This window comes from Pipistrellus kuhlii, unplaced genomic scaffold (assembly GCF_014108245.1).
Source record: "Pipistrellus kuhlii isolate mPipKuh1 unplaced genomic scaffold, mPipKuh1.p scaffold_m20_p_6, whole genome shotgun sequence".
In the NCBI taxonomy this organism is placed as follows: domain Eukaryota; kingdom Metazoa; phylum Chordata; class Mammalia; order Chiroptera; family Vespertilionidae; genus Pipistrellus; species Pipistrellus kuhlii.
Genome location: NW_023425562.1, coordinates 59,704,440 through 59,730,950, shown reverse-complemented (window position 1 = coordinate 59,730,950; position 26,511 = coordinate 59,704,440).

The following is a 26,511-nucleotide window of genomic DNA, read 5'->3' as shown; positions in this document are numbered from 1 at the left end:
GAATCCAGGTTGAGTGTGATCAGGTGTGCTTCTCAGGGAACCCTTTCTTTGCATAAAGGCAGGTCTGTGCTCCCCAGCACCCTCAGGAAGAGTCTTGGTATGGAAGACCTGACACCAGGCTGCTGTCCGTCAATTCCTCTGCAACAGCCTCGCCCTTTGTAGAACCACATTTTACCTTTCGGGCTAAGCAAACACAAAAACAGACCATTTTCACAACAGAAACGTCTGTTGACAGTGAGGGCCTTAACATGAAACCTGAGCCTTGAAAATTCTACCAGAGGCCAGTTAATCTAATAAAACTCTTGACATTAATGGGCTTAGCTAGTGGGAAAGTTTGAAATTCCTTCTCAGACCCACAGGGTCCCTTGGTGAGTGAGAGTCTTTCAGGTGGTTTTTGCTTTGGGCTCCTGCATGCCAATTTCACACTACATCTCCCATCATTTCAGGATAGTCACTGTACACTTCAAGGTTGGTTAATTCTGATCAGCTCACTCTTTCAAAGCAGGTGTTCAAACTCACTGAACTTGCTGTTGACTGGCTCGGCTTCTTCGTGCTAATGAAGTAAAAATGTACCTTTAGATTCCCCACGTGGGTTTGCTAACTGGCTGACTTCAGTAACTGTGTGATGCTTATGAATCCCACAAAGGAGGGAAATCTGGTAGACAGGTCAATTGACCCAAATACTCTTCCATTCCCAGAAATACACCTGGAAAGGTAAATCCCATTTTAAGAATGGGGCATGGGTGCATCTTTATTAAAATTCTTCTCTGTATCTGATACTACGGATGCCACACTTTCTTACCTTTGAAAATTAACTCTTTCGGATGGAGCCAGCAGATCTCATTGTACCCTCATGTACTTAAAACCATCAGTCAGTTCTGCACCTTACAGCCACATTCTGAAACCCAGGCTAAGGTTAATTAGTTTGTATTAGTAATCTTGCTTAGCTATTGTGGGAAAAGAGAAAAATGTTTACTGGTAAAATCAGCTGGTGTTAGAAGTCACCAATGGTTGAGTTGATGGCGGCATCAGGGATTTAGGATTCTTTTGAGCTTCCTTACTTTCATTTTTCTAAAATTCTGAGGTGAACATTGAGATTTATATAGAACTGACATTTTGTTAAATATCCATTGATAAAGAGCAATCAAACCTAGTAATAGGAAGAAGCAGGAACTTCCTTCTCCGATTTTGACTTTCAACATATTGGTGCTTTGGAAAGATGAATGTTACTTTGCCACTAGTTCCATTTTTCAGGTCCCCCTTTAAAAAGCTATTAAAAAAAAAAAAAAAGAAACCAACAACACACAACTCTTAATCCAAACAAGAACTGAGCAATGATGCCCATAGCTCCCAGGGAGAAGCAGGTCATACGACTATTTATAATAATGACAACCGACAGCCAGGGCTTGAAGAATGCTTTCCCTCCTGTTGTCAGTTTTGAAATGGAGTTGGAGGCAAGCGGAGACCTGATAACATTGGTGTATTGTTCCGCAGGTCCCAACCTCAGCAGGCTACACCAGTATCTTCTGTCTGAAGAAGTTGCTCTCTTTTCATCAAACACATTCCAGAAGTCAGCGGTAAAAGCACTGGCCGGGGAGAGCAGATTGATCCATTAACTCTCACCCAGTTCCTTGGCTGAACCCTCGTTTCGCATTCCAGTTACACAGATTTGGTGAGTTATCAAACAGGAAACGAGCTCTGAAAGGAGCTGCTCCTTTGGAGGCTCCCTCTCGCCAGGGCTCCTTCTGGTAGCCTGTATGTTGTGGACTGCATGAGAGACCTGCCTCTAAAACTTCTCTAGACTTCTCAAATGTTGTGTGCCCGGTTACTACGTGGGGACCTTGTCAAAATGCATAGTCTCATCATATAGGGAAGCCTGAGAATCTGGATCTATGTGCTTCTGATACACTCAAGGTGATACTAATGATTCTGGTCCTTGGAACATATTTTAAGTAGCAAGAAACTAAACTCACCCTGGGAACCTGACAGAACGCCAGATAGCTGCATTTTCACTTGAATTTTGGCTCCAGAATTTATCCAACAACACATTTATTTATTTATTTATTTATTTATTTGTATTTACTTATTTATCCTGTTGCCATATATTTGGCTACCTTTATCCTTTACAAATCCCACCACCCCTCTCTTCTGGTAACCACCATATTGTTGTCTGCACCTATGGGTTTCAGTTTTATATCCCATATATGAGTTAAAATTTGATAGTGTCCCACTCATTTATTTATACTTCCCTTGCCTTTGGGATTAAATTCATAAAGTCTTCAAGCCTAAGGTCCATTAGTTTAGTGTCTAAGATTTCTTCTATGTAATTTATTGCTTCAGATCTAATCTTTGGGTCTTTTGAGTTAATTTTTGTACATGAAGGCAAACTCTAGTCTAGTTTCATTATTTTGCATGTGGCTTTCCAATTTTCCAAGCACCATTTATTGAATAGATTAATGTAATACATCACATTAACAAAAAAGATAAAATGATATGCTCTTATCAATAGATGCAGAAAAAGCTTATTAAGATACAATATCCAGCCCTAACTGGTTTGGCTCAGTGGTTAGAGTGTCGACCTGTGGACTGAAGGGTCCCAGGTTTGATTCCAATCAAGGGTGTGTACCTTGGTTGCAGACACATCCCCAGTAGGGGGTGTGCAGGAGACAGCTGATCGATGTTTCTCTCTCATCAGTTTCTAACTCTCATCTCTCTCCCTTCCTCTCTGTAAAAAATCAATAAAATACATTTAAAAAAAATATACAACATCCGTCTATTATTCGACTACTCAATAAAGTAGGTATAGAAAGAAACTACCTAAACAGAATAAAGGCCTTATATGACAAACCTTCAGCTACCGGTAATATCAGAGTCAATGATAAAAAACTAAGTTTTTCATCTAAAATCACGAATAAAAAAAAAAATCCAGTCTTACCATTCTTATTCAGCATCATACAGGAAGTCCTGACCTAGATAGAGCAATCAGGCAAGAGAAGGAAATAAAAGGCATCCAAATTGAAAAAATGAAGAAGTAAAAGTTTCACTTTTTATAGATGACATGATTTTTTATATGAAAATCCTAAGATTCCACCAAAAAAACAACAACACAAAAACTATTAAAACAAATAAATATGGTAAAATTGCAGGATACAAAATAAATGTACAAAAATCTAAGGCATTTCTATATACTAACAATGAAATTTTAGGGAAAAAAAATGAAAAGACAATTCCTTTTGCAATTGCAACAAAAAGAATATAATGCTCAGAAATAAACTTAGCAAAGGATGTAAAGAATCTATATACTGAAAGCTACAAAGCATTATTAAAAGAAATTTGAAAAAGCATATGAAATGGAAAGATATTCTATGTTCATGGATTGGAAGAATCAATATATTTAAAATGTCTATATTACCCAAAACAATGTACAAATTTAATGCAATCACCGTCAAAATAGCAATGATACTTTTTAAAGAAATAGAACAAAAATCATCAGATTTGTATGGAACTAAAAAGGACCCTAACTAGCCAAAGCAATTCTCAGGAAAAAAAAAGAAAGAATGAAAATGGAGGTATCACACTATCCAAATTCAAACTATACTATATAGCAATGATAATCAAAACAGCACGATATTGGCAGAACAACAGACACACAGACCAATGGAACATAATTGAGAGCCCAGAAATAAAACCACATGTATGTAGGCAAATAATTTTTTTTTCCAGAGGAGCCAAAAAACATACAATGGAGGAAAGAAAGCCAATACATCTTATGTGCTTGCCCAATGGCATCCCAGTGGGAATAAATGCATAAGAAACCACAAAGTGGGTGGTTACTCGAACACCTACAACTCAATGTTTTGATGAACAACACATGGTAGCTTTAAGCCCCATAGGCCAAATGAGGAGGAGAAATCCAGGCAAGAAAGGTGAGCGTCCCCAAGGTGAGAAGATAGGGGAAGATAACTTTCATACTAGCTGTACTCAAATTCAAAGCCTAAAAAGGAATAATGATTATTTTCTCTTTGCTAAGCTCTGCTTCAGGGTGACTTTAAAGCTCAGGAGGCACTACCCGTCCATTTAAGGGGACACCCCCAATTGGGGTGTAGCCTTTTAAGGCATCCTTCTATGTGACTAAAATGAAGATCAAGGGTGAGATTCGAAGCACAGGAAAGTCCTGTCTTAACAGATCCAAACTTGTGGCAAGTTATTGCTTCTCACGATAGTCCAGGTTTCGTTTCTCTCTCAATTGAAGAACCTGGGGCAACTGTTGAATTTAGTTTTTGTTTTCTCCAAATAGAGTAACTGCCCTACCATGAACTCAACTCATATGAAGACTTGATGTCAGACAGACCTTACCCCAGTACTCTGGCATACCAGCTATAGCATCCTAGACATGGTACTTAACTTTCTACAGTTGCCATTTTCCCTTCTGTAAAATTGAAACGATAGAAACCTATCCCATAGCATTTGCTGTGTATCCTATGAAGCTAATGTACTTATCAAGTATGTGCAGTATAAACTCAGAAACCTTAAGTGCACCTGTCCTTCCAACTGTTGAAATACGTAGAACATCTTTGTCTCCTGAGCAGCTTAAAGTTCTATTTGTAGCCCACTGCTACTAGGAATAGAGCAAGCATTAGAAATGCTGAAGGATTTCCCTTCAGTGGCTAATTTGATGGTTGGAACATATTTTAGGAGAGAGAAAACCATAATTTAAAGTATCCTGACATCAATAAATATTTCCTTAGCATTTAGCTGTAATAGCTCTGAATCCTCTGTCTGTTCAGAAATTTCTAATTTCAAAATAATGTGGAGCTTTGGGAGTTCGTGAATCCACACCAACGTCAGAAAGACCAGGTGCCGTCGTAGTTTTCCACACTTAGGGAGAAGTGTACACTACACTCATTTCTTTGGGAAATGGGGAAGCAAGACAAGTTGATCTTTAGTACCCCTCAGTTCTGTGTTCCTTGGATCAAATTTGGAAATATCAGAAAGAACATTAGTTATGACCATGGATGAGACTGGTGTTAGGATGGACAACTGCCCAATTACCCAGAAAACACCTTCCATGTTCACTTGGCTGCATTCCTAAGTATAATAGCTACTGCAATGCGCATCTACCTCAACCAATTGTTTTCAAGCTCAGATGACCTTGGGGTTACAGAGCTGGAATAAGAGTTTACTGCTAAATATTATTGAAGTGACTAATAATTCCTCAAAATAAGTTCCAGGTAAGTACTGAATTGAAAATAAAATTTCTCTTTTTCTGTTTACTTCTGACCTAAACACAAACCCTCATGTATATGCTCCAACCCCACCCTTTTGTACCCCTACTTATAGAGGTTTGATTCTTCTCATGCTACTCTCCTATGCCCATTCCAGACTCCATACACTGAGATGACCACGGTGATATCTAGTTGTCTCTGAAAAGGCTATGAAGATAATTTATCAGAAAACATCTTAAAGAGACAATAGCATTGCCTTCCTTCCACCTAAACAATCTCCTTACCTCTACTCCATTCCATCCTCCACCCTGTGGCCAGAATAATATTTTCAAGAAGCAATGCTGATTGTGTCACCCTCCTACTTAAAACTCTTCATTGGCACCCTGCTGACCCTGGAATAAAATTTGAATGGCACACAAAGTTGTTCATGACCTGGCTTTTGCTTATCTCCCAGTCTTGTCTGTCAAACACTCCCCAACCTTCTCCCTTCCCTTCTCAGCATCAGATTCTCCATTGATAAGCCCAGATGCACTCTGGCCTGCCTTCAACACACAGGGTCTGCTGCCTGGCAGTCTTTCCTGTCCTCCCCCTCCCCCATCATGGACTTACCTTGTAACTCATCATTAAGATATCCATTGGGCATCATCTCCTGGGATCAGTGCCTCTCCTATGTATTTCTGAACGTGTCCAATGCTACCTGCTTACCAGCTTCACATTCTCCTTCTGAACTACTAAGGACCAAATACACTGGAATGTTTTATAACCCAGAGTAAAGGCTCTGCAAATATTTGTTGAATGAATGAATGAATGAATGAGCAAAGCACTTTCTACTGGGGTGGGCAAAAGTAGGTTTATAGTTGTGAGTGCTCAAAACAGAGTTTATTCTTATATTATTATAATCACGACCTGCATGTCTTTTTCTATATGAACAGCTCTAAATCTACTTTTGCCCACCCTTAAATGAATAGAGGTTCTCAAAGTATGGTGCGCAGATCAGCAGCATCAGTTTCACCTGGTATTTAGCAATGCAAATTCTCAAGCCTCCTTACAGATTCTAGTGAACTAGAACTTGGGGTGGGGCGCAGCAATCTCTATTTGAGAAATAGGTGATTCTGAAGCATGTTAAAGTTGGAAATTGCTCTTAGAGCAGTGGTACTCATCTCTGGCAGCACAGTCCAATTATCTGGGCAGCTTTTAAAAATATGCTTGCACTCCCCCTTCCCAAAATATCTTATTCAGTTAGATTAGTGTGTATTATTGAGTACTTTTTTAAAGCTCTCCAAAAGATACAGATATGCATCTGTCCTAGATTTTCCGTTTTTTTTTTCTTCCCACCCCTCACATACACATAAGATTATCTATAAAATGGGCATTGACCTAGTCCCATTCCACCAGCCCCTGGCCTCCCCCAGGACAATGTGGTACAGTTCTGCATCAGATATAACCTAGCAACCAAAATCTCACTATTCCAAGTGTAATGCTAGAAACAAAGTCTGTAGCCCCAGCATCTTGTTAGAAATGCAGACATGCTCTGCTCTTGTCCATGTGGCTCAGTTGGTTGAGTCCCATGCACCCAAAAGTCACCCATTCTATTCCTGGAGGTGTGCGCTGAGGTTGTGGGTTCAATACCTAGTAGGGGGCATGCAAGAGACAGCTGATCAATGTTTCTCACATTGATGTTTCTCTCTCTCTCTCTCTCTCTCTCTCTCTCTCTCTCTCTCTCTTTCTTTCTCTCTTTCTCTAAAAAAAAACAAAAAAAACCAACAACAACAACAACAAAAACACACACAGGGAAATTAAAATAAAAGAAATGCAGAATCTTAAGCTCCATGCAGACCCACTGTTTCACAATCTGCATTTTCACATTCCCCCATGATTCATGTCCACCTTAAAGTTTAAGAGGCACTGGCCTAGAAGAGGAAACACTGAGTATGGTTTTACAGAGCACAGAAGTAAACTCCTTTTTTGCAGATATTTATAGCTCCGGTATACAGCAGCATATAGTCAAAAGTATTCTGCCATAGTCTTTCAACAAAAATTATTATCAGAACTGAAAATGTCAAGACCAAATGGTTTCATTCATTAATAGAGTAGAATGGACTTCTTGAGTCTCTAAGTCTTTTGACTGTAGAGTAGACAAGGTCGTATGCATATAAGATTGAAAAACTGAGCTATCCAGAAAGATCCATGCATACACAACTCAAAATAATGAACAAGTGCTTCTAGCCCAATCACATTTATTGAGTGCTTACTATGTGCCAGGCATCAGGTAAGCACTCAACACACATTAACTTATTTAATCTTCCCACACCTGATGAAGCAGGTGCTGTTAATTATCCCCATTATGGAAATGAAGGAAGCAGAGGCATGAAGAAGTCAGGCACAGCTTAGGAGCATGACCCAGAACTGAAATCCCAACCCATCCTTCTCTGAAGCCTGGCTTATTAACCACAACACAATGTTCAACAATTACTCTAAAGGAGAAGAGACAAGGACCCCAAACAACTGTGAGTGTTTTTTTTTTTCTTCACATTATTTTAAAAGCCCCTGACTGTTCCTCCTACAATTAGAAGAGCCAGAATTAAACAGAATGGTTGCTGTGCCAACCCACAGAAGTCAAATATAACCAGGCAGCAAATTAGAGTAAACATTTAGGAATCCCTTGCATGTGGCACACGACTCCACCCACCCTTCTTGGCACAAGTCAACATGTTGATTATATATGGATCCCGCTGGCATTTCACGTCCTCCTGCGAGTCATACAGAGTATCCTCCTTACTGCCGAATGCGAACATGACCAGACTTATTTGAGTAATCTGGCACGTTACGGGGATGACTCAACAGTGCAGACAAGGGCAAGAGCTCCAGCTTATGTATCCCTCCATCCCCGCTCCCACTCTGTATTCAGTCACCTGGTGTAAATGGACAGAGACAAGATGTTTGGCATGATGGCAGAGTGCTGAAAATCATTTCCTAAAGAACCAGGATTTCTTAAAGATAAAAGTAACCCATTGGCCTGGAGCCACTAACTGCAACTGGTTAAAACCCTCTGGGAAATACGTATCATCTATACAGTTTTTGCATATGAAGATAAGGCAGAGAAGGGAGGAGAAGGCAACTTTCTGCTTATATTTGGAGCAGAATTTATGCCCCACATATGCCAGTCAATCAGTTTGGCTCATCTCTCCTAGCATTCCATTCTACTGATAGTCTGCCACGAATACAGTGGGGTTTTCACACATTAATCCAATTTGTAGGCATGGGAGTCTTCCGTGCAAACTCTCCGAGCACAGGTCACAGATGGCAGTCCTGACCATTCAGCAGTCGCCAACCTTTTGGACCTCACGGACCACCATATAATATGGTCTTTCTTCGTGCTGGGTCAGAAACACTGAAGTTGACAGGCAGCCTCTGACAGGAGAACTGTGGGGATGTCATCCCAGAGGCTCGGCTGATGTATACGGATGAAGTAAGTCTTGAGATATTTCATGTCAGAGTTTGTGGCCCTGGGAGCACATTCTTAATTAAGAACATATTTTTATCAGTGTCTCTAATTCATATCACAACTTTCTTTGCAAGAGCCAAAAGGATTCATAAATCCATAAACATTACTACTGAAAGAAACTTAGATACAGTCTTGTCTAAGTCTTCTGTTTTACAGATGAAGCAATTGAAGTGCAAATTACTTGACAATTTTCCAATATTATGTAATAAATGACAGAGCCAAGGGTAGCATCTGGGGTTTCTGATTTCCATGCCAAGTACCAGTTCCACCACTGGGTTAGACCAAATCTGGCTGTTCCGAATCATCTTTAAAGATACAGATCTCCTGGCCACAATTTCAGATTTGTTGATTTAGTAGAAATCTAGGACGGGGCCCAGGAATCTGCATTTTAAGGAGTTTCCTGAATATTTTGGTGCACACTTATGAATGGGTGATGGACTGTGCAAAACAAATTTCAGGATCAGAATTTTCCTAACTATATCAACAAAAACCATGTAATATTCTTAGATCTTTCAGTTATCAGCTTTTTTGATTGGGTTTCCAAGTAAAACTTCCTAAATGTTGACTTTCCCAAAAGTGACTTTTTTTCTTTTTATCAGAACATCCATATAATCAAAATAGGGCAATTTCTGTGCTTCATAAACTCAGAAAAGTAAAAGATGACTTAAAATCCCAGAGTTAACCAGCGATAAACCTAGACTTGACTCAAAACGTTTCCTGTACTTTTTTCCTTCCCTAAGCCAATTTATAGGAGTGGTCCTGGTGATTATGATGCAAACATGAAACTGATGAGAGAAATCTCTGAGAGCCCCAGGGAATGAACACTCCCCAGCTCACGTGTTTTTCCTCTGATTGCCCCTTCCTCTTTACTCTTCCCTTCCCTTATAGGATGATGAGGACTACAGAGGCCATCCTTACTAATTTTATGTCTATATTGGGAAATAATAACACTGCCCTTATAAAGGTGACCATTGGCCAATTTAGGTGGACCACTAGCACTCATTGCCCAAATTTCATTCAGTTTCCAAAGTCCAAAGACAGTACTTGTGGGTGTTTTAAATAAATGTAAGATTTTTTAGTGTTTTATGTATACATCCATTTTGCACGATAAACCAAGCAAAGTTGGAGTCTTAAAACAGAAGACTTCATAATTAATTCAATGGTGTTCGCAATAGAAGACTATCTTAGGAAAAACTGGGGCTTATAGGCAGAGACCCACCCATCTCTGTGGGGCCTTAGATTCCCATTTCTGTACAGGCAACTTGCTTGGCTCCATCTCCTTGGACTTCAAAAATCCTTTCAAGAAAGAATCAGAAACTCATTAACACTTAGAAGTCAGTGATAGGACAACAGATTGGAAGACAGCAGCACTTTAAGACAACAGCTTTGAGTTATCGATGGATATTCCATACCTATTTCTTTCCTATCCTTCCTTTTTGTCCATTTTGACTTACCACTGTTTACTAGCATCTAGCCAGGAGTTAAAACCCAGCCTACCTTATTTGTTTTTGTGGGGGTTTTTTTCTTTTCTGGCTTGAAGACCAAGGGGATTCTGCTGACTTCAACTATTCACACAGAGCTCCCGGAGTAGTTTTAAGCACATGACTTAAAACTACTTCAACCCATTCATTCCCTTTCCTTCCCTGGCCACAGTGATCGGTTCAGAGGTAGTCCTTGGACTAGAGCAGGCGAATCTGAGTGAATCACAGGTCTTTTTTGCAGGGTGAGGAGAATATGGAGTTCTGGAGCAAAATGCTTTCTCTTTTGTGCTGAACATGAAAGAGGACACATGTTGAGCTTCCAAGCTTCTGGAACCTACCTTAGGAGAAGCAGAACACATTTGAATATAGATTGGTAGAAATGTAACATCTAAAAAGTCTTTACTTTAGTCCATTTTCATCATCATATTTATTCTGCCTCTGTTTTTTCTCTTTCTCATGCTATCTATCTATCTAGACTATTTAAGAGCAGGATATAGACATGATGCCTTTTTACTTAAAGTATTTAATTATTGATATATTATCCCCTAAGAAGAAAAGGATATTCTCTTATTTCCTTATCTGGGTTTTTAACATTAATACAATATGTTATCTGAGTTCACAGTTCATTACCAATTTTTGCCAATTATTCAAGAAAGCCCTTTATATACATTTTATTTTTCCTGCTCCAGGACCCAATTCACAGTCACTGTATTTTATTGCCATCTGCTTTTACATAGCTGTCCTCTGAAACAGTTTCTTTTTGGTGTGTATTTGTCTTGAATACTATTGACATTTTCTAAGTGTCTAGGTCACTTTTTATTAGAATGCCCCTCAATCAAGGTTTGAAGTAAGAATTATGCTAAAACATGCATATGTTTAATGGAACTCAGTACATCTGTGTACATTGCATAAAAGTTACAGATATAGTAAATTGTTCATGCATACTTTGATTAACAGCAGACTATATAGTCTTTAAAGATAAGCATATATTTGCAAAATATTAGGTGAAGAAGAGAGAAAGCAACACAATGCAGTTTGACAACTTAGTCCCTACATTCCCCCCCTAAAGACCAACAAATTCAGGAATACTAGGAAGCACTGAAGTCCTGTCTTAAAAGGAGTTTAAGACACATTTACACGCAAATAGTCAAAAAGTAGTTATATTTTACTGTACTCTCTAATGAAAAGGACAGGATCAAAATATTAGAAGCAGAATTTTACAATCAAGGGGAGGGACTGGCAAGAACTATGCAACACTGACAACAGCATGCTATCTGAGTGGAGACGTGGTAAGAGAGACAGACTAGGAGTCAAGAAGCCAGGATCCTCACCCTAGCTTGGCTACTCACTCTGAGTGATCTTTGGCGAGATGCCCTCATTCTCTGGAGCACAGTTTATCCATAAAACAAAGGGGGTGGACTAGATGCTCTGTAATGCCCCTTCCAGTTCAGTGTGTCTCTGAAAGGTTCATATCTACATCATTCAAACTCTGATCAAATGCCAGACTTGGCAATAGTTCAGAGAAAAGGACTATCAACATGTGGGGCAATAATGGGAGCTTCTCTCTGAGAGCTGGAAGTGGGAGGTGGACTCATGAGCAGTAAGAAGGAATTTGGTAAGTGGAGGGGGGGGAAAACAGGGCATACTAAAATGGAAAGCAGTTCAAGTGAATGCACAGTCTCAGAAGTGAACACAGGAATGTTCTTGAAACAGACCTGCCTGATTAGGCTGAAGGTGTGAGTTGGTGACCTGAATGAACAGACAGCTCATGTGTAATAGTCAGCCTCTTCATTCTGACTACTTTTAAGACCATGGAAACTTTCAATGATGTGCTTTGTGGTGATATCTATCTATCTATCTATCTATCTATCTATCTATCTATCTATCTATCTATCATCTATCTATCTATCTATCAACTATATCATAAATATGAGAGTCAAAGGACACTATATAACTGTTAGTTGGCAATGGCTTCCTGAGGAATATCTTTACTCCATTTCACACCTATGTCTATGCAGAAAGTTGTTTTATCTGTACAGATAGCAATATTTCCCCCTCCCCCATCTGAATTATCTGTCTTTTCACAGATGAAGAATACAGCACTGTCCAGCAGCAATTCTGATTCATGCACTGAATGCCATTGCTACTGGTGATTGGTGTTCTCAGCAGTGGAGATTATATCCTGTGCTGAAAACTGATCACAGGTACATCAGCTCCTTTAATGTTCATTAGTTCTTTAGGAGAAGCTATTATTTCTCCAATTTTGCACAAGGTAAAATTGGGCTCAAAAAAGAGTCTATGGCCCAACTGGTGTGGCTCAATTGGGCATTGTCCCATGCACCAAAAGGTTGCCAGTTCAATTCCAGGTCAGGGCACATGCCTAGGTTATAGCACAATCCCCAGTATGATGCATGCAAGAGGCAGCCAATCCATGTCTCACTCTCACATGGATGTTTCCCTCTCTCTCTCCCTATCAAAATTCATTAAAAAAATCTAAAATTAAAAAAAGAGTTTATGACCTTCCCCAGAGCTGGAATATGAATCTAAAATTATGTTTTTAACATCTGTGTTGATTTATACACAATATTTTCCTTCATCCTTGTAAATAATGCTTTCCTTTGCTGATGTAACCAATGGGGCTTAAGAAGTGAGTTATTCTAAAGAATCCTTTTCCTAAGCAGGCCTGTCTAGCACTAATTTCAGATTGTTGGTGCCAACTTCATGTGAGCATGACTTATACAGGCAAAAAAAGGTGATAATTAGAAAATGTCAATGAGCTGGTTATAAATGTTGCCAGCTAATCAATATTATTAAAATCATTACTAAAAATTATTTGCAGGTAGTTTGAGATGCTTTGATATGTATTTTAGACTTTTATTTATTAGGAACCAGAAAGGTTCTTTTATATTTCTTGGCCCCCCAAAAAGGTCAATTTTATTTTACACATAAATCATGAACCAAAGTTATACACAGGCACTAGGAAGAATGAATAAAAGAAAATTACCTAAAGGGAATGGAGAAAAATTCACCTGTCCTCTAAGGTAGTTTTGAATGACTATTATTTAATAGTAGCAGTAGTTATAGGTGTGTGTGTACTTGGAGACTGTGCATGTGTGTGCATACATTTTGAGAACTTTTAAAAAATGTTTAATATCCTTTGTAGTATTCTAAACTTAGTAGGAAGAAGATTATGTCTACATATATTTTAGAATAAAGCTGTAAATTGTTGATGATGGTTGTGAAGTTTGCTCTTACTTGTAAACAGGGTTCCTTTTCTCTCTTCTTCCTTGCTTCTTTCCTTGCTCCCTTCCTTTTCTTTATTTCTCTTTCATCCTCTTCTTTCCTTCCTTTCCATCTTCCTTTCTTTTCTCCCTCCCTCTCTTCCTCCTTTTTTATTTCTTTCTGTTTCTCTTTCCAAGATGGTGACAGAAAATACAGCACTTGTAGTAACATTAGCCAAAAATTCATTTCCTCAAAATCATCGTTCATCATAAGAGTAAACTGTAAGAGGAAATTATTTGGAGTAGTTGGAGAAGTAATAAAAAGCTCCGGTATAAAATACTGTATTACCTTAAAATAGACAAATGAGTGATTAAATGCGAATAAAGCTTAATTATTTATTTGCATATAAACTGGTGCTGTTGGTGTGTAATAAAGTAGTTCACTTTTAAAAAATAGGTCACAGTTTATACCACAATCCTGTTTTCACAATTAATTTAGTCATAATTTTTTCCCCCAAAAAAAGATGGTAACCTCAAACTGTCATGGTTGAATTATCATGTAGGCTGAATTCATGAGTTCTAATATTCTTGTTTATACTGAAGCCCACTGGATGGGTAGTAAGGGAACTCTGACAACAACATTTACAAACAACTACAAACCATGTAAGTTCTTTGTTACTAAGCCAGTTCACATTCAACATTTTTGTAACTATATATGTATACAGATCTTTGTTAGGCAGCAGTGGCTGTAGTTGGCTAAATTCTCTTAATAAATTTCTAATCCCTTAGCTTCTTTGTTTATAACATTCTTTCACCTTCTCACAGTATAACTCTACTATCCTAAACACACCCTATTATTCATTGATTCAGCATTCAGTAAGACCTTCTCTTGGATCAGACATTATGCTTGATTCTGAGAATGGGTAAGACATGGTTTTTATGTGCAAGCAAACCTCAAACAAGAGAGGAAGCTGGTGAGAAGACAAACAGTGTGATATGGCCTACAACAGAATTTTGTTCAAACTGCTGTGAATGCTTGCCAGGAGTATTGCTTAAGGAAAGTTTTGAAGTTGCATTTTCCAGAATGAGTAGGAGTGTTGAGGAGCATGGCATGTTCAAGTATATGCCAGGAGCACAGTGTGCGCTCCAGGGTTAGAGGAGTCAAAGGGGCACAGATTATGAAGTTCCTTTATCTCTGCTAACAAGTCAGAACTTGAGCCTATAGGGGATTAAGAACCATAAAAAGTTTTTAAATTGGAGTTGACACCACCCACCCGAATATAACCCACACCCAGACAACATGTGCTACCCCACATAAAATTCCTCCACACCTCCATTATATTCTCCTCCCTGGAAAATCTTCCCAAGGCAGCTGAAGAAAAACTGATGTCAGTGGTCCTAGAATTCCTCAAGTAACATAGCTCAAAGCATAACATTTGAAGGTGAAAGGTCCATTGACAGGTCTGTTGCCAGGGTGAGAGGGCTCAAGGCTCTACTCTCCTTCAACCAGAGCAGTGGTCGGCAAACTCATTAGTCAACAGAGCCAAATATCAACAGTACAACGATTAAAATTTCTTTTGAGAACCAAATTTTTTAAACTTAAACTTCTTCTAATGCCACTTCTTCAAAATAGACTTGGCCAGGCCGTGGTATTTTGTGGAAGAGCCGCACTCAAGGGGCCAAAGTGTCACATGTGGCTCGCGAGCTGCAGTTTGCCGACCATGGAACCAGAGCAACTTGCTTTAATGTGCTACACATGTTGGTTTTCCTCTATGAGGTTTCTCCCAGAAAGAAAAGAAACTTGGGTACTGAAATAGACATTCTCATACCATCCTCAGTCAGTAATGAGGTAAAACACCCACTAGAGAACCAGCTTCTAGTTCTCTACCACCAACTAACACTGTGTCCTTTATCAAGTGGTTTGGAAGCTATACATAGATCAATTTTTTCTCATAGTTCCACAGAATTCTAGAGCATGGAAAGACTTCAGAGGTGCAGAGAAACTGAGCGGTTAGTACACAGCAGTGCTGGAGGAGACTCTGGTTTTTCATGTAACAAGCTAGAGTTCATTCCACCTCTCTCTGTCTGCACATTGCTTCTCCCCACTTCCACTCTTCCTGGCCTGTAGTCATCCCCATCTCTTGCCTAGACCACTGCAATTGCTTCCTGTTTCTAATCCTGACTATTGTCAACAATAGCAGCCAGAGTCATCCTATTACAACTTCTGGGCTCAAGACCTGAGATAAATGAGATCTACATTATCTGCCTCACAAGATGGAAGGATCAAATAAGTTGAAATAACTCTTTGAAATATCAAAGACAGTTGTTTGATCTCTAACCCAAAGTTTAGATAAAATACAATAAACCTGCTTGAGAAGCAAGTGTGGCCTTCCCAAATGTCCCAGGGGGGTCCGTCTAATCACTCATCAATTCCTCCCTGGATTTCCTCTTCCATGATCACCTTTAAGGAAAAAAAGGACACAGGCTTTAAAAGGGCAGTTGGTCAAGTTCCTCTAAGCCAGGGAAAGAAGCATAACTGGGAAACAAAACTGAATACTGCCATCTACTGGGAGAAAAAAGCACTATAGAAGAAAGCTCATGAAGCAGGTGAAGATTAGGAAGGAAAAAATTCAGAAGAGACAGAAGATATTGCTTAAGCTGAAGTGCTAAGGACTACAGAGATGAAAGGAAATAACAAGGTGTAGATAGCATAGTAGAAGCAGTAAGTGTAACGGATAAGCTTAAATAGTTCTTAGGAGGCATCTTTCCCACTTATTTCATTTTGCAGGGGAGAAAATAAAGCCCACGAGGTTTGAGTAACTTGCTTACAGTTACTCATCTATTAGAGACCCCTAGCTTAAGTCCTAGTGCATTGTTTTATATTATATTTCCAATTAAGAAAACATATAAACAAATGCAGGGAGCAGTGTATCTACATTTTTGGTACTTGAAGAGCATCTATCTATCTATTTATTTATCTATCTATCTATGCACATAATTACTCACATTCCAATTTGTTGAAGAAGGTATTCTCACTGCCTAAATGAGAAGGCAGTGACTGCTCCCAAGTCACTTATGAATGACACATATGGAGAGAAATTGGGCATAGAGAGAGCATCCTTCCTGAGAGTTATCTTTATGGTACTTACATACACATTGTATAATTAGTTACTATTCTGTTTATTGAGAAACTGAATTGCCTGGCTTTGTGGTGAGGGCAGGTGTGGCAGCTTTCTCCCAGGCAGAATGCTGGTAGAAGCATTGTTCCATTGCTGAGCCCTCTCCCCACAGAGATGGCAGGCTGGTGCTGCCAAATTTGAGTCTCTATCAACCTGGCTAATACTGTTAACCTTGCCCTGGTGATCCTTCAGACCTCTTCCCCACACAACTTGTGGGCTCACCCAAGCCACTTCCAGTGGCTTTTCCATACAAATAGCCTATCTTTGCTCATGCTGCAGACTTTCCAAATTTTTTTAAAAGGCTCACAAATCCAAAATAATCAGTATCTGGCCTCAATGTGCCCCACACTTCCTGCTAAGTGTTCACAGCTGGCCTCTCCAGGGAACCTACTAGCCCAGTACATGTAGCAGCCATCTGCAGATTTCTCTGTAGCTCATGCCAGGTGGCCCCTGGCAGGGCATAAGCAGTGGCTGACCTTGGCCTATACTTCCCAGGAGGCCCCAGAACAAGAAAATCCAGTAACCAGCTTCAGACCACACCAGAGTACCACCTAAACAGCACCTGGGGTGCCCAGCTCCAGTAACTGGGGTGGTTGAGCCACTGGGCTCTAAAGGACATCTACTACATAAGGTGAATCTACCAAAACTAGGAGACATAGCAAATATATCTAAATCATAAATAAACACAAAGAGGCAATCAAAATAGGGAGACAAAGAAACACATTCCAAATGACAGAAAAGGAAAAATCTCCAGAAAAATAAGTAAATAAAATGTAGGCAATGAAACTATTAGATAGAGTTCAAAACAATTTTTTTAAATATACTTTATTGATTTTTTACAGAGAGGAAGAGAGAGGGATAGAAAGTTAGAAACATTGATGAGAGAGAATCATTGATCAGCTGCCTCTTGCACACCCCCTACTGGGGATGTGCCTGCAACCAAGGTACATGCCCTTGACCAGAATCAAACCTGGGACCTTTCAGTCCGCAGGCTGATGCTCTATCCACTGAGCCAAACCGGTTTCGGCAAAACAATTGTCACTCAAGGAACTTAGTGAGAATTAAAAAAAAAAAAAAAAAAAAAGACACAGAAACTATAAAAAAGAACCAGTCAGAAATGAAGAATACAAAAACTGAAATGAAGAACACACTAGAAGGAATCAACATGTTAGAAGAGGGAGAGGATCAAATTAGCAATTTGAAAGACAAGGTAGCAGAAAATACCCAATCAGAGCAGTAAAGCTATCATTAATAATCGAAGGACAGATAAAGAGCTTCTAAAAAAATGCTAAAAGAGTTCATTACTACCAAACCAGTATTATAAGAAATGATAAAGTGTTTTTTTAAGAAAGAAAAAAAGACTAAAAATATGAATAATAAAATTAAATGGCAATAAATACATAAATATCCACAATCACTTTAAATGCAAGTGGATTAAATGCTTCAATCAAAAGACATACATTGGCAAAATGAATAATAAAACAAGACCTTACAGATGCTGTCTATAAGAGACTCACTTTAGATTCCAGGGAAGATGGAGGCAAGGCAAACACTTGTACCTGCTGCCTCTCACAACCATATCAAAGCTGTAACTGGGGATCTTATCTGAGACCTGAAAAAGCCACAACTGTGGAGACCACTGAGCAGCTGTGGGCCCTGACCAGTGCGGACACACATATTCCACAGAAAGAGACTCACTTTAGATCAAAAGACAGACTGAAAATAAAGGGATGGAAAATATATTTCCTAAAAATAAAAATGAAAACCAAAAACTTGAGTACCAATTCTTATACCAGACAAAACAGAGTTTAAAACAAAGGCTATACCAAGAGACAAAAAAGACCTAGCAATTCCACTTTCTTGGTATTTATCCTTAAAATAATTAACCAACAACAACCACAAACCACTTCATCAGAAAGACATATGCAGTTATATGTTCACTGCAGCATTATTTACAATAGCCAAGATATAGAAGCAACCTAAGTGTCTATCAATAGATGAATGAATAAAGAAGTGGTGCATATACAGAATGGAATATGAGGCAGCCAAATAAAAAGAACAAATATTGCTATATCCAATGCCATGGATGAACCTAGAGGGTGTTGTGCTGAGTTAAATAAGTCAGAGAGAGGAAGACAAATGCCCAGATAATTTCACTTACATGTGGAATTTAAAGCTAAATAAATAAATAAATAAATAAACAAACGAACTAGCAGCTGAAACCGGTTTGGCTCAGTGGTAGAGCATCGGTCTGCGGACTGAAAGGTCCCAGGTTCAATTCCGGTCAGGGGCATGTACATTGGCTGTAGGCACATCCCCAGTAGGGGGTGTACAAAAGGCAGCTGGTTGATGTTTCTCTCTCATCGATGTTTCTAGCTCTCTATCTCTCTCCCTTCCTCTCTGTAAAAAATCAATAAAATATATTTTTTTTAAAAATAAATGAACTAGCAGAACAGTAACAGGCTCATAAATATAGACATTTGGATGGTTGCCAGATGAGATGGGGTTGAGGGAATGGATGAAGGAATTAAAAGGTACAAATTGGTAGTTACAGAGTAGTCATGAGATGTAAAGTGTAGCATAAGGAATATAGTCAATAATGTTGTAATAACTATGTATAGTGTAAATAGATACTAGATTTATCAGGGTGATCACTTCATAAGTTATATAATGCACTAGAGGCCCAGTGCAGGAAATTTGAGAGCCAGGCTTCTGGATGAGGGGGAGCACACTGACCACAAGGGGGCAGCTCCTGCATTGAGCATCTTCCCCCTGGTGGTCAGTGCACATCATAGTGATTGGTCGTTCTGCTGTCAGGCCGAAACCAGCTCTTCAACATCCCCAAAGGGGTCCCAGATCCTGAGAGGACTCAGTCCAGGCCAAGGGACCTTACCATTGCATGACTGGGGCTGGGGATGGACGCAGGAGATTGGCCAGCCAGGGAGGGACTATAGGAGGGCTCCAGGGTATTGTCCAGCCCATCTCACTCAGTCCTAATTGGCTGGACCCCAACAGCAAGTTAACCTACTGGTCAGAGTGACTACCCCCTGAGGGCCAGTGCACATCATAATGACAGATCAACTATCTGCCCCCTGGTGGTCAGTGCACATCTTTGCAAGCGGTTGAGCGACCTTAGCATATCATTAGCATATTACACTTTGATTGGTTGAATGGCCAACCAGACAACTACACACTTAGCATATTAGGCTTTTATTATATAGGATATCAAGTTCCAATGAGAGCACCTGGTCATTGCTAAATTCTTGATAAATGTAGCCATTATATCACTAAGAAATGGCAATCTATTTCAGCACCCATTTCCATATCCTTTGGTTGATTCATCAGAAACTCCTAAATTGCTGGTTTTCTGCATCATAATCATAATGATATTCTAAGAGAAGGCTTCCCCTCATTATTCTCTATAATGAGAAGTGAGTCCATATAAGGACTGGTGATTCTCCCTGAGGAAGGGCAGTTTGCTCTTCCAGCAATTATAATTTGAATAAAATAAGGAAAGGAAAGAATTTAGCATGCATTGAACACTTACTATGTACCAAGCCCGTGGCTGAGGATAACATATCTCATTATGCCCCCACAACCTGTGCTATGAAACTTTTAGTATCCCCATTCCATGGAAGGAAGATTAAGACATACAGTGCTTATCCCTTCTCCTGAGGTCACACAAAGGAGATTTCATTTTCTAATTAGAATGAAAGTTAGCATTTCCATGCATGCTACAATTGATGATCAAGAGGATTCCTTGGAATTGGAATTCAGCTAGTGCCCCCACAGTCAATGACAATTTTAAAGAGATCTTTATTGTAGAAAAAATCTGAGGCCAGTGTTGCTGAAACTTGGGTGAGAATTAAGGGAACTTCCATAAAGCCAGGCTCTGCAAGGTTTCCCGGGGAAGTAGGGGACAACAGAACTTTCTGGTCCTTGCTGGAAGCATAATAATAAGTGAATATGGCCCAGAAAATGTAGTTCCTACCCTAAAGCACCCTAAACTTGATGATTATGATTGAGGTCTGTAAAGACCAGAGGGAAAATGCAGGTCTTTACCAACTCAAGAGGTATTCACGTGGTGAAAATTAAAGAGATTGAGTCTGTCTCGGGCCTCTTCTCACTGAGCATGGAACCTGGTTGAGAAATACTAGTATATGGGTGAGGGAAAGGAAAAGAGGTAGGGGTTTCCCCATCCAGAGCTGTGTTTGTGGATGTATAAAGTTCTGTGATGAACAGAGCATGTGTAAGGAGGAGGGGTTGACTACTGATTGCCTGGGTGGCCTGAGAGTGATCAAAGAACAGTGATTAACCTGGCAAGAAAACTATGGGCCACAACAAGGCCTTCCTCAGAACCACTGAAATTTCTATAAGAGTGAGGCAGGGCAACTGCTTTGACTGTAGAGATGTAATAAGTATGGGCCCATTGTCTTGGAGAACTCATCTCCACCCTGGCCAATGCTTTTCCAGCCAGGGGACCACAGCTCTTGAAGCCTAAGTAGCAGCAAGGAGAGGGCAAGCCCCTACAGGCATGGAGAATTGTACTTCTAGATGGCTAATGTGTCTGTGGGAGGAAGGCAGAAATTGGATAAATACCAGGACTGTCAAGAAAGACAAGAAAATGTCATCTCCAGCAAGACAGGGAAGGCAGTTGGCTTTGATTTGCCATAGAAACTCCTGTCCAAATTCTACTCACAAAGGGGAGCAAAATCAGGAAAGCTGAACACCCTGAGTTGTGGCAGGTGACCTCCTCATTCTCACAAGACACAGCAGCCACTCCTCCATTCATGTCCCTTTGCTCCCTGGCTCTTCTCTTTGAAGATCCCATTTGCTGGTCACAGAATGTTCAGGAAGGGAAAGGATTTTGGAGGTCAGGCTGAGTGCAGATTCTAGAAGATCCAGTGGAGAAGTTCTGTTTGTTTCAGAGGAGAGTGGGAGCCATAAACAGCTTTGATTGGATCCAACACAAACAACACCAGGGAGAAGGAGGAAGACATGAGAAGCCAAGGGAACCCCTTAGGAAGTTGGTAGGAGGAACAAGCCTAGATAGATCAGGTTGTAGGTGCCTCTGCTCTTGAAGAGCTCAACTCTGATCTTTCCCTAGCTACACTCCTCCCCACAGGGCAAAGAAACTGCAGGGGCCAAGTGGATGTACCCTCCAGGGGTTCACATCCCTCCTTCCAGGCCTCACCTTGAGCATTGTGAGACTGAGAATTCTGGGACCAAACAGACCTGATCATGCATTCAGGACCTTCCCAGTTCTGTCCGTCTTAGTGGTGACTACTATGCACAGACACAGGCCCCAGAGGTGGCAAGGGATGCTGTTTGGGATGGGGAGTGCAAGAGTGGGCTGGGTTGTAAATATATATGTGTGGCCCCTCTCATAAGGACTGAACCACAGAGTGGAAAGACAAGGGCCCAGGCCACAGGCTGGGGGGCTCTGTTTTACTCTTGTGGGTCCGAAAGTATGAGGGCCAGGTCTGGCTGGAACACACACCGCTGGTGGGAGCTGTCGCAGGATGGGTGCAGTGACGGGACATTGGAGAAAGAGAACTCTTACACTCGGTTGCTTGCTGGGGGCTGCCCTGCCGCTGTGTGGTATCTCTGAGGCTGCTTTTCAGGTCCAGTAATTACAGGTCTAGCCAAGGGATGGGATGGGGTGGGGCTGAGGTAAAGTGGGTGAGGTCCTTTTGGAAAAGGTGGTTAAGTGTCTGAGGCTGCAAAACCCAGGCACTGGCCAGGTACAAGGAACAATGTTTGGCAAAGAACAAGGGGTGGGGCCCCTCCCGGCTGCCAGGCCTGGCCAGGTGCTAGGTCTGCTGCAGACATGTGGGCAAGAGTTCCCGCACTTTGCCCATGATGAGCCACTCTTTGGCTCTCTGTGGGTGAGGGCTGAGGTAAGAACACATCTGGGGATGCAGCTGACTTTTAGGGAGATGACCTCATTTCTGCCTCCTGTTACATGTGTTCTAAGTGGCTTTGAGAATCACAGCCTTTTGCTCAGTAGCTATATTAATAATGTGATTCTTAGAAGCATCCTCAGAGGATTACAACCCACACCACCACAGGCAAAGTTTCCCCTGCCTTTTGGAAGATGAAATGTTTTACATTAAGGGAATGCAGGTTGGACTGCATGTCCTTGAGGTCCCTTCCGAAGCTGAGATGCCCGGATATTGCTCCCCTGAGCTTCCCCACCCAACTGTCCAACGTCTTCATCAGTGCTTCTGTGCTGGGTTAGCATACCTCGAGAGAGGAAGTGAAACTCTAGTGAGTCACTCTGCTGCTACTGAAAAGGTGCCCTGAAAAATTCTGTGATCAGAGGTGGGCATTGATAAAGATTTGGGGCATTTCTGTGGGTTCCAATTAGGCTAATTAGTATATTTAGAGCATTCATTTTGTTTTTTATTGTACAAAAGTATAAGCCATCTACATTCCTATAATTATGTACAATGGTGTTAACACACTGCACAAGGAGAAAAGAAGTTAAATCCTGAAAGATTCAGAACACCGAGGATTCTTTGTTTTGGAGAGATTTGGCATAAAACCATATATTGAAGCATTCCAACATCTTCATGAGAGAATTCCTTTAGAACTCTTTGATTCCACATGAGGCCCAAAATCCAGAAGCAGAAGACCTAACTCTGGACCAAGATAGAGACTCTGGTGAAGAGGGCGCAATAAAAATATGCAGAACCAGTATGGGAAGTCCAACTTCAGGGGCGAGAAGGAATGAAGACTAACTTTTCAGAAGAGGTGAGTAGTGACAGAAGCCTTCCACTGCTACCCAGTGGATGGGAGGGTTTTTGGCCAAGCAGGGAAATACAGGGAGAGATAGCAGAAGGCCTTAGTCTCTGAAAGATAGCAAGATTCTTTCTTTTTTGGCTCCACTGAATTTTTATGGTACAAAGAAAAGGAGGAACGTGATGGGGCCACTGCCTGTGTTATCTTGCTCAAGGGAAAAGTGGGTATCTACCAAGTCCCATCAGTCATTGATTGAAGGATTCCCCTAAAAAAAACTTTAATTTCTCAACACTTTTGGCCTGTTCCACACAGGTGCTATTTTTAACAAGTTCCCAGTCATGGTGGTAACTCTTCTTCTTTCCCCTCCTCCTCCTCCTCCTCCTCCTTCTCCTCCTTTTTACTGTCCATCCTCCTCCTCCTTTTTCTTCTTCCTCTCTCTCTCTTTCATCTCTTCTCCTCCCTCTCTCATAAAACATATCTTGTTTGGTTTCTTAGGGATATCTACTCTGCCAAGTGAATAAGCATGACATTTCCAATACTCAAAAAAGGTGCAGTGGCAGAAATAGGTATCTTAGAAAAGTTATTTTCAATTTGTCTTAAATACATAATCTTTCCTCATGGCCATAAGATCCTCCCCCAACTTCTAGTTATGGGCTTAGTCCTTCATTTCATCCTCACTCAGCTCTACAAGTTAGCTGCTACTATAATGATCACCCACCCTTCAGAGATGAGGAAAATGCAACTTGGGTTAAAGAGCTTCTCAAAACCACAAGAGCAATTCACCCTCAGGCCTGTCTCCTCCCTGATCCGAGATTCCTAATGACCACATTCTCCTGCCTCTGGTAACTGGCAGCTAATTCTTGGTGCCTCCGCGGGATGACACAGTTAATGAAGTTATTCCAAACAAATATAACAAACAAAGAAATTGTTATTCTCAATAAATATTTTCAAATAGGATATTTTTATATAAAACTGTTAATAAAATACTTAAGAAAAACTGCCCAAATCACAAGTGTCCCACTAGCTAAATTGCCATAAAACAAACACAATGCAGATTCAGCAATGCAAGCATGCTCAGAATCCACTCACCTCACTCTCATTTTCCACCACCCTCACAGGTAACTACTATCTTGAATTCTAACATCATAGATTATGTTTGCATAATTTTGAACTTTATGTAAGTAAGATGTATTATGCTATATTTGTGAGATTCATCCATGTTGTTGCATACTGCTGTTATTAGTTCTTCTTATCATCTTATGTGGGAATATACCACAATTTAATCATCTGCTTTGTGGTTCATGGAAATTTGGTTATTTTTCAGTTTGGGTCTATTGCAAATAGTATATTTATGAAATATCTCATCCATGCAGCTTGGTGCACCTATGTCTGCATTTCTGAAGGGCATGTATGTAAGAGTGGAATTGCTAGATCATGATACATTCACCTGGATGCAAAAGTTAGTCTTCTTTCAATGATTTCCCTTCTTTCTAGGATCTAACTGTTTAGATATGGGGGCCTTCAAATGCATGATTTTTGTACTTTATACAGCTTTTCTAGTTTTTCTCAGCAGGAGCCTTTGTCTGCTTATACAGGAGGCAAAATGTACTCCTTACATTTTAATAATTTACTTACATGCATTTATTTAGTTTTATATCTGGGTTATTAACGTAAAAGTAACTATATAGAGTAAGTCTTAAAAGAAAACAAATCTCAGAACGAGTGATATTATTATTATCATCATCATCATTATTGTTGTTACTCTGTGACTAACATTTTTCCTAACTCTGGCTTCTTTGCTTTCTACTTTCCAGTCTCCTTAGCAGCTGTTTAGAGCCTGCCGTTTAATTTCAGACTTAGAAATAGATGTACATTTGAGTATAGTTGTCAAACACCTGATTAGCACTTGTTGTAGTCACTTTTGTTCATGAACTGTCCCTCCAATCACTCCTCTCTGGTCTTTCAAGTTTCCCTGTTTCTTGCTGCCTCTTTCTACTCTTTCCTATGGACTACACTTCATGTTTAACCCCTTCTTGTGTATTGGAATCCCTGGTAGGGGGTGGTGAGGCTGACACAACACAGATTGCTGGGCCCGGTCCCCGAATTCCTAACTCAGTAGGTCAAGTGAGACCCAAGAATTTGCTTTTCAAACAAGTTCCCAGGTGATGCTGATGGTCCAGGAACCACATTTTGAGATATGCTGTTCTAGTGCCATCTCTCCTTTTCTCTAGTAATTGTGAGCTGTCTTTTCAAAAGAAGTTATTGTGTCTACAACAGCTGTTTCTAATTTCCTCAGGCTGGATTGTGCCCGTCAACCAAAGAGTGATAAAACATAGGATTTTAAAGGGGTTGGACCCAGGTTCCATCTGCATCAATTTTAAGAAAACAAAGCAATGGTATAAATAAACAGGTCTTTCCCCAATAACTAGGAATCAAAAGCTCCTTTTCAACTGAGAGTTATATTTAGAGGAGCTTTCTTTAAATGCTGGACATATTTGGGAGGAGGGGAGTTAAATGGAAGGTTCCTGTAGGACTCAAATCTCCCCCCTTTCCGTCATTTCAAAAAATGTCATTTATGACTGCAGGCCTGTGAAGCCAAATTTATTTATAATTCTCAGTAGCCCTCAGGTTCTGGAGCAATCCAAAGACACAAACCTTTCTTTGTTTTTAAGTGAAATATCTGCTGAATACATATTTTATGCATATTTGTCCAGATTTAGTCAAAACAACACAAAGTCTCAGCTACCAGGAAGCATACTGTAATATACAGTAGGTAAAACAAACATGAGGTTGACTTCACACAATGGCATTCATGGCATTTTGTCAACTTTTAAACCTTGACAGTGTAGAGTGTACAATAGCAGCCTGAAGTTTTAATACGCTGCCTTGTAATCAAAGCCTCGCCTACCACAATGGAAGAGGAGGGTGGAGGCTACTTTCCCCTTGGGTCTGAGACAAAACAGGCAGGGCTCTTTCTCCGTCTCACTCCGCATACTCAGGGCATGACAGTTTCCATGTAAGGGAAAACTACTGCTTTTCATGGAAGATAAATTAAGCCCTGGGGTTAGAGGGAAATCTTAAGGTCAGGATTCAGATGATAAAAAGAAAATGAAGGTTTCCCCAGTTGTGTTAGAGGCTAAGTATGAGGTGAGGTTT